Genomic DNA, 15,431 nt, shown 5'->3' on the forward strand with positions numbered 1-15,431 from the left:
CACAGTAACTGTCGATTTTTTTTTTTAAAGTTCACATTGATATAACACTATTATCTAATATATAGTCTATATTCAAATTTTGCCGATCATCCTAAAAATGCTTTTTATGGGAAAATTTCCCCTGACCCAAACTCCAACCCTAATCGTGTATGGCATTGTAGTTGCCATGTGCCCTTAGTGCCCATTATTCTGGAAGATTCCTCAGTCTTTCAGTAGCTTTCATGACACTGACGTTTTTGAGGAGCGCAAGCCAGCTGCTTTGCAGGAGATGCCACAATTTGGGTTTGAGCTGAAGAGGGTCAGGCTCTGCATGTTTGACACAAGCACTACGTAAGTGATGTTTGTCCTTCTCGGCGCACCATACTCAGGACACATGACGTCAGTTTGTCCCGCTATGAGTGACGTCAACACGGGTCACTCGGAGAGGGTGGTGGCTGCCAGGTTTCTCCACTGTGATTACTCTGATTCCCTTTGTAATTAATAAATAATTAGCATTCATCAACGGTTCTTGTCTCAAGCCCCAAATCGTTGTCAAGTCAGTCTGGTTGGGGGTGGAGGCACTCATCTTCTCCGGTGAGGAGTTCTTATGAATTAGAGCTGCCACACACACCCCGAGTGACAGGGAGTCACTGCTCCTTCTTAGAATTTGATTCCTGTGTGGATACCAGACTCACCCCCTAATCCTCTCTAGCAGAACTGAGATGTTTAAACCAATTGTTGCCCGTGGGTATCACAGAAGTAAAGAGAGATGAATGTCTGATGAATTCTTCAGGAGCTACTTTCTCCCCCACCACCTGGGACTGCCTCGCCTGGCTCACCCCACCCAGACCCTCAATATTCCACGTGTAAGAGAGAGAAGCTTCCTGACCTGGAATAACTCCTGCAGTCCCAATACCCCCAAGAGGTGTGTGGCTCTTCTTTAACCTTTTCGGAGGAGACCCCCCAGTTCGCTGGTCTGACCTGCTCTAGAACTCACCACGAGATAGTCACTGTCTTGACTGGATCGTGGCATCCCCAACCCGTTACGCGCACGCAGTCAGTGTGTGTTGTGTGGGGGCTGGGAGAGGACAGGGGAGAAGCCATCTCATAACCAAGGATTCAAACTGAGAATCTAGTACAAGTAGCCGTTAAGTAGGTATAAAATTATTTGAAAAGTAACTGAAGAAGCCCCTGCCGCTCCGAGGGCTGGTGGGAACAAAAGAGAAGAGGTATTTTCAAACCCAAGAACTGGGATACCGTGAGCAGCAGAAACTCATCTCAGAGGAAGGAGCCTCCTCCGCTGGCACTGCTGTGTCTGGGCTGGTAAGAGGGACCTCGTGGGGCTGGGATGCAGATCTGGGAGGAGGGCGATCCCGCCAGCGGGTGCTGGTTCTCCAAGTGGGATAGGGGTGCCGTGAAGTTGATTCTCTAACCACTGAAAACACTGCCCCTCCCCCGGTTGCACCCCCTACTTCAGGTAGGAACTGCTTCTGGGATGAGAAACCATGCTTGGGTGGGGGCTCCGAGGGACAGGAGGCCAACAGGAAGGAACCAGTCCTCTTCTTTTCGCTCCAGCTTCTTAGTCTCTCCAGTTCACGCGACTGGCAGAGCCTGATGTGGAGCCTGCAGGGAAAGTAGAAATGTGGTTTGCAACCCCCACCCCTATCCCGTAGCATAGGGCAGATTTGGAAGGGTGAGCTGGAACTGAAGGACAACGATAACCTCCACATTTCAAGTGACGATGTCTATCAAAAAGGTATAGCACACATGGATTTGCAGGGGTGCCCCATGGTGAGAAAATGGTCTCTTAAAATGATAACGGGTTTTCTATGCAGCCACTCTGGACAGTGTCCCCCCATCTGAGCAGAGGCCAGGCCAGCCTTGGACAAGTTGGACGAGCCCTGGTGTTGCCTGAGCTTCTGGTTGGGCAGCTTTGGTAGGGGGGTTGGGGTGGGGGAGCGGGGGCTGAGGTCAGCATGGATCACATCAAATGGTAATCTCATGGAAACAACCCCAGTGTCCATCAGGAGAGGAACGGATAAACCAAATGTGGTCCATCCATACACGGAATCTTACCCAGCCATTAAAAGGAGTGGCGTTCTGATACGTGCTACAACATGGATGAAACTTTGAAACATTATGCCGAGTGAAATAAGCCAGATACAATAGGACCAATATTGTCTGGTCGTATGATTTCGCTTATTTGAAGTATCTAGAAGAGGCAAGTTCCCAGAGATGGAAAGGAGTTTAGGGGGTTGCCAAGGGCTGGAAGAAGGAGAAATGGGAAGCTAATGATGGGCGAAGGGTTTCTGTTTGGGATCACGGAAAAGGTTTGGAAACAAGTAGTGGCGACAGCTGCACAACATTGGGAATGTAATTAGTGCCCTTGAGTTGTGCACTTAAAAATGGGTAAGATGGCAAGTTTTATGGTATCTAGATAATTTTTTTAAAAAATTAATGACGCAATACACCAAATCTATTGTAGTATACACTGTTTTACATTTTTAAAAATTTGAGAAGAGCTGACACGTGATGTTACATTGGTTGCAGGTGGACAACATAAGGACTCAACCAGGCTATACGTTATGCTGTGTTCAAAGTACAGCTACCATCTGGCACCATATAATATTGTGATAACGTCATTGACTATGTTCCCCATACTGTGCCTTTTATTCCTATGACTTAGTCATTCCATAACTGGAAGTCTCTATCATCCATTGTAGTGTGCACTTTAAATGGGTGAATTGTGTGGTATGTGAATTATATCTCCATAAAGCTGTTTAAAGCACGCACACACACGCGCACACACACGCACGCACGCATCACAGCTCCTAGGTCACTTTCCAATGCAGTGCAGCCATCATAGGTCATCATACCCCTTGCGGGCCCCCTGCAATTCCTGCTCACACTTTCATGCCCCTTGATGGATCCAGCAGTTTGAGGTGAAACCCCTCCTGTTAATCCCATCATCTCATTTCACGGAAGAGTAAGAAGGGGTATGTGAGGAGAGTCAGGTTCAAGCTGCTGACTCAGCATGACCACAGAGCCTTTCCCCAGCCCTGAGCTGCGTCTGCCTGCAAATGAATCGATGATGAGAGAGAAATAGAAACCGTTCTTCGGTCAATATCCAAAACAATGAAACTAGTGTGTCTCATCATTTAAAATGTAGAAACAACCACAATGAGATACGACCTCGTAGCCATTCGGATAGCTGTTACCAGAAAACAGAAAATAACCGGTGTTGGTGAGCATGGGGAGAAATTGGAAGCCTTGGGCGCTGTTGGTAAGAATGGAAAATGGTGGAAGGCACTATGGTGGTTCTCAAAAAAAATTAAACATAGAATTACCGGATGATCTAGTCATTCTCTTTCTAGATATCCACCCAAAAGAATTGAAATCAGAGACTCAAACACATATTGATACACCGATGTTCATAGCCGTATTGTTCACGGTAGCAAAAAGATTGAAACAACTCAAATGCCCGTCGGTGGATAAATGGGTAAAGAAAATGTGGTGTGTACGTATAGTGGAATGTTAGACAGACTTAAAAAGGAAGGAAATTTTGACAGACGTCATGTCATGGATGTACCTTGAAGACATCATATTAAATAAAATAAGTTAAACACAAAAGGACAAATACTGTACGATTCCGCTTATGTGAGGTGTTTAGAATAGTCCAATTCAGAGAGACAAAGTTGAATAGAGGTAACCAGAGGCTTGGGGGAGGTGGGAATGGAGAGTTATTCTTTAATGGGTACAGAGTTTCACTTTAAGAAGATGAAAATTTGGGGGCGCCTGGGTGGCTCATTCGGTAAAGCGCCCAACCTCAGCTCAGGTCATGATCTCAGAGCTTGTGAGTTCAAGCCCCACGTTGGGCTCTGTGCTGACAGCTCAGAGCCCAGAGCCTGCTTCGGATTCTGTGTCTCCTCCTCTCTCTGTCCCTCGCATGCTCATGCTCTGTCTCTCTCTGTCTTTCAATAATAAAGAAACGTTGAAAAAAAATTATAAATAAATAAACAAAAGAAGATAAAAAATTCTGGAGATAGATGGTGGTGTTGGTTGCACAACAACTTGAATGTAATTACTGTCACTTAATTGTACATTTAAAAATGGTTAAAATGGTAAGATTTTGTTATACACAGTTTATCACAACAAACAAATGTAGAAATAGGCAAAAAACTGAAGATCACCAATATTTCTCTACCCAAAGTTGCTAATAGCAGCAATCAGAATCATTGCAAACTAAATCCGGGAACAGGGTTAGATTAAGCCATGGCTGGTAAAAAAAAATGAGTTCCAAAGGGAAATGTAGCAAATTTGTACCTTAGGCACTGTTTTATTTCACCCATGCACGTATGTCTTCATTGGTCAGTGATTTAGTTGACCAATGAAGATTTTCGTTGTCAGAAACACAGAAAGGCCCTATGGGTTGTCCAGTGGTACAAAGATAAGTAAGATATGGCTCTTGCCCTGCTGAGACTTTCAGTCTCTTGGAAAATATGAGACCTTGACAAATGACCACAAGGGAGAGAGTAATGATCTTGATATATGAGAGGTAGAAAGTTTATAGAAAGAGAGCTCCCTTATACCACAATACCAGTATCGTGGGAAGCATCATGGAAGAACCAGTGTTAGATGTGGCCCTTGAAAAATGAGAAGGGGAAAGATTCTCAGGCAGTAAGATTCTCATGTCTAAAGCAAAAGCTGGGAGTTAGGAACTTGAGTCTGTTTTCAGGATTTGACCAAAGGACACAGTATGTGAGTAAGAATAACTAGGGATCAAACTAGAAAGGAGAACGTGAATTTAACGGAGTCCTAGGACACATAGGATCTTACCCATGCTTTCATAAACGTAATCTGGCTTCTGAGACTGTGTACAGGTAGGTTTGAGGAGGCTAGGTTTTATTTTTTTTTCTTTTCAAATTTTTATTTAAATTCTAGTTAGCTAACACACAATGCAATATTGGTTTCAGGAGTAGAATTCAGTGAGTCATCACTTACATACGCTCATAATGAGGAGGGTAGGTTTTAAAATACAGGGTTTAGTGATATTCCGTAAGGGTGGCTATTTTGTAAAAACGACACTTTATTTTTCTAAATATCAGTTGAAAATTTCTGTTTTATTTCTAAGACCATGTGCCCTCAGTGCAGAACATTTGTCTGAGTAGTACATTACTACCACCTGTTGGCAGCACCTGTAATTGCAGGCAAAATACTGTGTGTGCGTGTGTGTGTGTGTGTGTGTGTGTGTAACAGAGGGATTTTTATTCTGACAAGGGAAATTAAAATTGCAACACCATCACAACTGACCATAAGGGAAACAGCTGAAGTGGGATGTATTAATTCTTGACCACAGAAAATGCATTTTAACTTTGTGAGGAGCAAGGGAAAAATGCACATGTTGCTGTGTAATGAAACGTGTAGCTCCTTCTGGGCTGATTTCACTCAAACCACACATGCAAATAATGGAAGTAAAAACTGGCAAGAGATACTGTCTATCCCCCTGCTGGATATCACCTATTGGAAATCGGCATCCTTCCCATCCATTAAAAGAGACAGCCAGTTGTCCTAACATCCCTGTTTTTAATGTTCCAGATTAGAAAAGGCACCAGGCATGTATTTGCCCAGCTACCCGACATTTTCCAGCCTCTCTTGCAATTAATTGTGTCCTTAAGACCACATTTTTTCTAATGGGACACAAACAGAAATTATGCTGCCACTTCCGGGCCCGCCCACAAAATCTTAGCACACATGTTCCTCCATGCTGTGTCCTTCCTCTAGCTGACCAAGTCCCCCCAAAATGGAGTAAACATTAATTTAGTGAGTCGGTTGGTGAAGAAACGGCAGTATTGGCTTGTTATTTGAAATAAATCTATTTTTATTTATTTTTTATTATATTTTATTTTCAAAGGTTTTTTTTTTAAGTTTATTTATTTTGAGAGAGAGAGAGAGAGAGAGCAGGGGAGAAGCAGAGAGAGAGGGAGAGCGTGAGAATCCAAGCAGGCTCCACCCTGTCAGTACAGAGCCTGACTCGGGACTTGAACTCATGAACCATGAAATCATGACCTGAGCCAAGACCAAGAGACAGATGCTCAACCAACTGAGCCACCCAGGCACCCCGAAAGAAATCTATTTTTAGATGTATGGATATAAATGCTAGATCTCTGTATATATTTTTCAAAGTATATGTACAGGAATACCTATCAAGATCTAGAAATTCTAAGTATAGGTTGATTGCCTAAATGTGAAGTTTAAGTCATAACACAAGATCGGCCAAGTGTGGCCCTAATTATTCAAAACATCTTGAATCACTCAATATCTATTTTCTAAAAGGAATTCATTTCACCGTGACCACCGGTGACCAACTGAAAAACTTTTAAAATTCCAGATAATGTGTCTGTGCCCAAGTCCACTCTCTCTGATCAACAGTTATTCTCCCGTTAACTCCTGTGGCCTCACTGGTTTTTGCTCTCATTGGTGCTGCACGAAGGGCCCTGACAACTTCCTTTCCTCTCTGTTCAAACAAACAATAGCCTTTGGAACAAAGAAGGAAATTTGTAGCAGGTGAAAGTTTAGTTTTAACGATGCAGAGACCAAATTGTTTTTGGGCTCAAAACTATATACAGGACTCCAAGCCCCCTCTAATTTCTCATTTCTTACAATCATCCGTTATTGTTTACGAGATCCCTTACTTGGAATCACAGAATCGTTGAAAGAAATTCGGAAACCAACTTTTTGCACGTACGTAGCTTATTAGCAACAGGAAAAACTGCTTTTCCCTCTGACGGTGAGTGTTTCCCTCTTCCAGAACACAAACTGTAGGATGAAGCGGCAGTGGCCAGTGAAACATTCATATTTCCTCGGGGAAAGAAAATCTAGATGAGAGAGGGGGAAAAAGCCTAAGCTTGGTCATGTGTGACCCCATGTAGCAAAGGAGCTATCGGGCACTGATGAGATGCTCAGATCAGAACACCCAAGGCTGTCTGTCACTTCTCTTCGCGCCCTGCAACCCTTGAATCAGGAATTTAATTGGTGTATAGAAAGTTACCTTAACAAGGTCACCATCACCTGGCCCAGAAATCCTCATGACAAAGGATTTGTGAAGACTTTTCTAAGTAAACATGATCTCGCCGACGTTCGGCTATAAAGAAAGAAGAAATGTCAGCTTTCACATACGCAACCGTTCCCACCCTCTGAGCTCTCTTTCCCACCAAAAACCAGAGGCAGTGTTGAGAATGGAGGAACCAGATATGAGCCAGGTGGGGGTGGTAACAGGTGCATCAGTCAGGCTCAGTTACGCAAGCTGCTGGCTCAAGAGGTATATACACTTGCTATTTTATTTTATTTTTATTTTAGGGATTTATTTTGAGAGAGAGAGAGAGAGAACAGGGAGGGGGCAAAGAAAGAGGGAAAGAGAGAATCCCAAGTAGGCCCTGCGCTGTCAGCACAGAGCCTGATGCAGGGCTTGAACTCACAAACCGTGAGATCGTGACCTGAGCCAAGATCAACAGCCCGACGCTGAGCTGACTGAGCCACACAGGCGACCCTCCACTTGCTCTTTTTTTTTTTTTTTTAATTTTTTTTTTCAACGTTTTTATTTTTATTTTTGGGACAGAGAGAGACAGAGCATGAACGGGGGGAGGGGCAGAGAGAGAGGGAGACACAGAATCGGAAACAGGCTCCAGGCTCCGAGCCATCAGCCCAGAGCCCGACGCGGGGCTCGAACTCACGGACCGCGAGATCATGACCTGGCTGAAGTCAGACGCCTAACCGACTGCACCACCCAGGCGCCCCTCCACTTGCTCTTTTGATAGCTATTTGCCCAACCGCCCTCTAGGGATTACACGCATTGACATTTCCCCCAGCCTTACCTGGGAATGCCTTGTTTTCTCCCAGCCTGTCAAGCAAAATTCAGGGATTTTTTTTTCAGTCTGCTACATGAAAAACAGTTGATACCAAAGTTCCCGAAAAGCTTAGTGTGTCGACGGGATAGTTCTCCTTCTCTTTTCTTGTATTTTTTTTTTTGTTTTACTGTGATAAAATACACATAGCGTAAAAGTTACCGTTTTAATTGTCTTTGGGTGTAAAATTCAGCGGCATTAAGTGCGTTCGCGTTGCTGTGTCACCACCACCACCGCCCATCTCCGGAGCGTTTTCGTCTTCCCAAACTGAAACATTAACTCCGCACCCCGCTCCCCCCACCCCTTGTAGCCCCTCGTCTACTTTCCTTCTCTGTGACTCCGCCTATCTTAGGGACTTCACGTGAGTGAAATCATACAGGCGTTGTGCATTTGTGTGTTTGTGTCTGGCTTTTTCACTTGGCACATGGCTCCGTAGTGTTGTAGCAGGTGTCAGCATTTCATTCCTTATCAAAGCTGAGCAACCGTCCGTGGTATGGATGTTAACGCATTTGGCTTATCCACTCATCTGCCAGTGGACATCGGGTTGTCCCCAAACACCTTTCAGCTACCGTGAATAATGCTGCTGGAAACATCGTGCAAAGACCTGCCCGAGTCTCTGCTTCCGAGTCTTTTGAAGTGGAATCCGTGGGTCAGGTGGTAACCTAGGTTTACTCTTCTGAGAAAGTGCTCGACGATTTTCCACAGCGGCTACATCGTATTGCTTCCGATAACTGAAATTCAAATAGATGTGTGTGCGATCACTCAGGGTTTGCAAAGTGATCTTTCCTTAAAGAGTCTCGTAACAATCCTCGCGACGATACCGCGAAGGGAGTGCGACTTCAGCCCCCGTTTTGCACATGAGGGAAGTCAAGGCAGGCAGGGAGGTCGGATCCCAGAGATCTAGGAGGGGTTCTTAATAACAGCCCCCGCAGAACGGAGTCTAGCTAGTTTACGGAGAAAAGCTGCTCATCAAAGTGTTTCATAGGGAAGGGTGCCGGGTGGCTCAGTCGGTGTGTCGGCTCAGGTCATCATCTCAGGGTGTGTGGGTTCGAGCCCCGCATGGGGCTCTCCGGTGTCAGCGTGCAGCCCAGTTCTGATGCTCTGTTCCCCTCTCTCTCTCTCTCTCTCTGCCCCTCCCCTGCTTGTGTGTGCTCTCTCCGAGGGACCAATCAGAGCTATGTTATTTCGGGTCCCCAATGAGACATGACTATAGTGAGACAAATTTACTTTTATGACTCAAATAGGCTCTCGAGGTAGTTTGGGGAGCACCAAACAAAGTCTGCACGGTGGCAGTGAGGGGGCGGGGGGATGGGGAGGGGGTCGAAGCGCATGTGGAGCTTCCCAGGATGACTGCCTACCAGAAAGTTCGCTGAGCAGGACAGGCGTGCTGTTTGCTGTGTGGGCTAACCATTTCCTACCCCGGGCATGTGCGTGGGGCCCTCCTTCCTCACTGCTGAGTCCCTCTATCTTCTTTCCAATTACTCCAGTCTAGAGAGAGAGTTTCTGCAACACAGAGAATCTGTTACATACTCTCCCTGCACTGTCGAAAGCAGCTCCCTCCCACCGACCCGCCAGATGACAGTGCCTCGGGCAGTGACCTGACCCTCGGAACAGGTGAAAAGATCATCTTAGAAAATCCATATAGACGTCCCCACGCTGCTGCGTGTCCCCGAAAATCTTTAAGGATCTCCGTGTTAACATATGTACTCTTAACTCCCCCCTTGTTCTGAAAAAGGCATCATGCTCCGCCAGGTAACTCGATGCCCTTTTCACACATGGGTCAAGGTTCAGACCCGGCCAGCTCGGTGAACTCTGTCTGAGGTCATGCCCTCACTGTGCAGGAAGGCTTCCAAGAATGGGCATCATCCGGACCTCAGGGAGGAAACATCCCCCTGAGATGCTGCCCTCGGCATCGCACGGGAGCCTGGTCCCATCTCCGGAGTGGCCACTCCCCAGAACAGATGCTGGGACGGGAAGGGCAGATGGTCTGACCTTGCCCCCCTTCCCCATGGTCATCCCATCACAGAAGGACTCAAGATCTGAGAAACCCAAAATTCCCTTTTAGTAGCTTTTAATCTTTACCGTCTCTTTCATAGATAGACGATAGATAGAGGATTGGCCGATGATTGACGATGATGATAGATAGACGGTGGATGGATAGACGGACAATATGTAACGCAATGTAGTAATAGCTGAATTTGTGTGATTCTTTATTCCTCTCTCAATACCTTGTAAATCTTGTGAAACAATGGGGAAGCCATCAGTAACAGCTGTTCCTTTATCATTTTTACCATTATATGCTTCCTGTTCTTCTTTGAGCACATGTTAATTGAGCACCTCATATATGCCAAGGACCCTGTATAGCCTCACTCCCATCCAACCATCTAGACTTTCCTCCGGTCACCACCTGCCAGGTGCCCTCGGGTCTCATGTCACTGAATACTCGCCAATTCTCTACCCACTAGAACTCACCACTCTTCCCTAAATTTGTCGAAAGCAGCCTTTCTTTTTCTGCACCTAGCAAAGCTCAGTGGTCCCTCGGGACGTCTGTCAAATGTCACCTGCTCTCTAAAGCCCACCCTGATTGGCTTTCCTTCTTTTAATACGTATCGAATGATATCCTAATTATTGGCTCACATGTGTGATTATCTCCCTGGACTGTAAGCTCCCCGTAATCACGTTATTCTTTCTACCCAGCCCAGCCCCTCCGAGAGGGTCTTTGACATGCCTTTGGTCCTCAATTAATGTTTGGTGAATGAAGGAGGGTGTTAACAATGAGAGGAGATACCAAGAGGAGGATGAAGGAAGCCCAGAAGACAAATAAATGTTCCTCAGTTTCCGAGCGTGTGTTTCATGTGCCTCTGGACCACGTAGACATAAAGGCAATTTGCTCCCTTCTCATGTTGGGGCTTGACTCGCTTCTCCTGGCTCCTACCAGCTTTGGAATGAGTTAGTCTGGGTATTATTTTAGTTTTTCCCCACAAGCCCTACTCCCAGTGGCTGCGGATGATTTTTAGGGAGCTGTGCGTAGATGATTTTGGAGACCCACCACGCCGTGATGGGTCCACGGGCACCTTATGTTCCCGTGTCCGGAGTGCTGGTCAACCGAGGAATCCAGACAGCATTCCATTTACTGTCAAGGAGGAAGAGGAAAAGTGCGTGTTTAGAAGGGCCGGTTGGCATAAACTCCCACCATCGGCCTTTTTGTTGCAGGGCGTTTGGTCCACATGGGTTTGTTCCTCTGCTCAGACTGCGAGATCCCACGCGTTTCCAAGGACTAACAAGCAAACAGGCTGAAAGCAGGCACATGGCCGGCTGGCCGCCTGCCCCCAGTTCAGCCTCCCGTCTTCTCATCTCTTTGGCTCCATCAGAGAGTGAGGCCCTTGGGTGTTTGGGGTGACCTGTCTGCTCTGATCTTGCTGAGAAGCCATTAGTGAAACTCCTGTAAAAAGAACAGCAGCCTCCCTGTGAGATGAACAGAAGTCGTTAAAACTTTCTCTCTGAAATGAGGGCAAATGCTGGGGACGGAGATGGAAAAGTTCCTCTGTGAAAGATGCCTAGCAAATCCTGAGGAACGTTAGAATTTGCAAATGAAAAATACTTAGATTAACATATCTTCCTCAACAGCTTGCCTCAAACAGCTTTTTTTGTTTTTTTTTCTGCTAGTGTTGTTAATCACTCCTAGGGGTCCTTAAAAGGTGATGTGTGCCATCGCTCAGCCGTATGTATTCTTTTTTTTTTTTTTTTTCAACGTTTATTTATTTTTTTGGGACAGAGAGAGACAGAGCATGAACGGGGGAGGGGCAGAGAGAGAGGGAGACACAGAATCGGAAACAGGCTCCAGGCTCTGAGCCATCAGCCCAGAGCCCGACGCGGGGCTCGAACTCACGGACCGCGAGATCGTGACCTGGCTGAAGTCGGACGCTTAACCGACTGCGCCACCCAGGCGCCCCTAGCCGTATGTATTCTAAAGCTCCTATGGGAATTTGTGATCATGTACGGATGTCTTGTCTCACCCCCCCCAACCCCCCACACACACGTGTGTGCCCTCCTTCCATGCACATCCTGTGTTATAAGCCCCTGAGGGAGACAGCTATTGCATGGTCCACCCCAAATTCCTCCTTCTCTGGGATTGCCTCACACACCATTAGGAGTCCCAAGGGACCCTCCATGTTCCCGCCTCCCCCTATCTGCCTGCCTCAGGTGTCTGTTCCTGGGACGGTCTTCGTGGCCACCGCTAGGGGACGTGAGGCTCCGGCACCATCAGTGATCGTGTTTCCTACACGAAGAAAACTCCAGCTTGCAGCTAGAGAGAAGGAAGAAGCAGAGACAAGAGGCGGAGGGAGAGTCATGGGACCGGTGGGATCTCCGGAGGCAGTTGTTCCTGAAGCCAAGCTCTGTCCTTCCTGTCTGCCTCTCGACTGGGCAATGGTTCCTTAGATTACGGGAGCCCTCACGCAGCCCACCGCCTCTTTTTGAATGAGCTGCAAGCTAAGAATTTACGTGTCTTCGATGGTTGAAGCTCAAATATTTTGTGGAAATTATATGAAATCCAAATAAGGTTTTATTGGAAACCACACTCATTTGCTGCGGTTGCTTTTGTGCTAAGGTGGCAGAATTGAGTGGGCGTGACAGAGCCCCCAAAACCGTAAGATCCTTATCATTTGGTTCTTTAAAGGAAAAAAAAAAAAGACCTATCCTAAAGTCAGAAACAACGGAGCATCTTTTAAGAAGCTATGAAATTAGATCACCTTTTAAAAATGTTACTCATGGTACAGCCACAATGGAAAACAGTATGGAGTTTCCTCAAAAAATTAGAGCTCGAGGGGCACCCGGGTGGCTCAGTCGGTTGAGCATCTGACTCTTGATTTCGGTTCAGGTCATGATCCAAGGATCGCAGGATCGAGCCCCGTTTTAGGCTCTGCCCTGAGCGCGGGGCCTACTTGAGACTCTCTCACTCCGCCCCTCCCCACTCTTTCTCAGATTAAAAATAAAATAAAATAAAAATAGACCTACCATACGACCCAGTAATTCCATTTCCAGGTATGTAGCTGAAGAATGAAATAACTATCTCAAAGAAGTGTCTGCACGTCCATAATAGCTGATTGAAACAGCCTAACTGTCCACTGACAGATGAGTGGATAAAGAAAATGTGACACAACACACACACACACACACACACACACACAGACGAACACACAACCACATAACAGAATATTATTCAGCTATAATAAAGAAGGAAATCCTGCCATTTGCAACAACACAGATGGAACTCAAGGGCATTAGGTATTATATGAAGTAAAATAGGTCAGAGAGAGAGAGAGAGAGAGAGAGAGAAATAGAATCGAAAAACACCAAACTCAGAGATACAGAGAACAGAGAATTGGTGGTTGCCAGAGGCAGGGAGGGGGTGGGGTAAGGGAAATGAATGAAGGCATCAAAAGGTACAAGCTTCTAGCTATAAAATAAATAAGTCCGGGGGTGTGGTGTATACCAGAGTGACTATAGTTAATAGACAATACTGTATTGTCTATTTGAAAGTTGCTAAGAAAGCAGTTTTATTTTTTTTTAAGTTAATCTATTTATGAGAGAGAGAGAGAGAGAGAGAGAGAGAGAGCAGGGGAGGAGCAGAGAGAGAGGGAGAGAGAGAGAGAGAGAGAGAGAGAATCCCGAGCAGGCTCCACGCTGCCAGCACAGAGCCCGACACAGGGCTCGGTCCCATGAACCGTGAGATCATGACCTGAGCCAAAACCAAGAGTCAGTTCCTTGGTCAGCTGAGTCACCCAGGTGTCCCAAGAGAGTAGTTTTAAAAGTTCTCATCTTAGGAAAGAAACTACATGCGATGCTGGAAGGTTGTGGGGATCATTTGGTATATCTATCAGATCATTATGTTATATACCTGAAACTAATACAACGTTATCTGTCGATTAGATCTCAATAAAACTGGAGGAAAGCATTTTTTTTTTTTTTTAATGTTACTCCTTGCTGCAGAAACTCTAGCAGCGGTGTATCTGCAGTTTTAGGTGCAACTATTATCCTTTAGGAAAAAAAAGGGGGGGGGGGACCCAAAGAAGCCACCTTCAGCCTCTATACACAGAGGAAGTCCTCAGTTATTTGTACGTATAAACTGAACGGAGAAATGCATTTCCTCTGACTGGAAATTCCCACTGATAAAGCAAAGTAGTGACATGACTGTGAGCATGTCCTGGGCCCCGCCATTTGGAAGAAGCTGGCCCAGCCAGGCCCCGTGTACAGCATGTTCAAGGACATGCCTAGGCATTACGCCGACCTGGCCTGTCACCAAGAGCTCGGTCTGACCCTCCTATGGCTCCACCTCTTCCTGAGGCGAGCTCAAGAAAGACCCACACCTGGGGCGCCTGGGTGGCGCAGTCGGTTAAGCGTCCGACTTCAGCCAGGTCACGATCTCGCGGTCCGTGAGTTCGAGCCCCACGTCGGGCTCTGGGCTGATGGCTCAGAGCCTGGAACCTGTTTCCGATTCTGTGTCTCCCTCTCTCTCTGCCCCTCCCCCGTTCATGCTCCGTTCATGCTCTGTCTCTCTCTGTCCCAAAAATAAATAAACGTTGAAAAAAAAAAAAAATTAAAAAAAAAAAAAAAAAGAAAGACCCACACCTGCAGCCTTCTGCCGTCTCCCCAGATTGGATTCAAATTCAAAGGGAATCTTTCCACGGAAATCTTTAGTAAAAGGCGAAAGATTTATGCGATCTCAAAGGGAATCTTTCAAGTAGAGGGGGTTGTTCACATGCGACGACATGTTTCTGACAAATTTCCAGGAAAGAAAGCGGCAACGTCCTCTAGCGGGTGGTTCTGACTAAAGGGAAAGGGAGGGTGGAGTGGGTTGAATAGTGGCTTCCCAAAATTCAGGTCCATCCAGAACCTCAGAAGGTGACTTTATTTGGAAATAGGGTCTTTGTGTGTATAATTAAGTAAGGACCTTGATATTATATTGGGTTTCAGGCGGACCTTAAATCCAGCAACTGTTGTCCTTATATGAAGAGGAGAAGACACAAAGTCTTGTGAAGAGGGAGGCAGAGGAATGTTGAGACCACCAGAAGCTGGAAAAAGCAAGAAAGAATTCTCCCCAGAGCCTTTGGAGGGGGTATGGCCCTGCCAGCAACTGATTTCAGGCTTCTGGCCTCCAGAACTATAAGACAAGAAATTTCTGTTCTTTTCAGCCACCAAGTTCGTGGTACTTGGTGGGGTTTTTTTTTTTTTTTAAGTTTACTTATTTATTTTGAGAGAGAGAGAGAGAGTACAAGCAGGGGAGGAGCAGAGAGAGAGAGAGGGAGAGAGAGAATCCCAAGCGGGCTCCACACTGTCAGCACAGAGCCCGACACAAGACTCGAACTCACCAACCATGAGATCATGATCCGAGCCAAAACCAAGAGTTGGACGCTTGACCTACTGAGCCGCCCAGGCACCCTTGGGGTGCTTGGTAATGGTAGCCCTAGAAAACTCACACAGAGGGGCTTGAGTTTCCAGAAGGGGAGGCATGGTGGTAGGTTAGGTAAGAGGCAAGGACAGAGGCAATTA

The 15,431-nt window shown here is 46.2% G+C and overlaps 1 pseudogene; it reads right to left on the reverse strand.

Moving 5' to 3' along the window:
• Positions 1-14,508: 14,508 nt before the first annotated feature.
• LOC123576353 lies at positions 14,509-14,617 on the reverse strand (annotated as a pseudogene).
• Positions 14,618-15,431: the final 814 nt, after the last annotated feature.

Source organism: Leopardus geoffroyi, chromosome C2, assembly GCF_018350155.1.
Source record: "Leopardus geoffroyi isolate Oge1 chromosome C2, O.geoffroyi_Oge1_pat1.0, whole genome shotgun sequence".
Lineage (NCBI taxonomy): Eukaryota > Metazoa > Chordata > Mammalia > Carnivora > Felidae > Leopardus > Leopardus geoffroyi.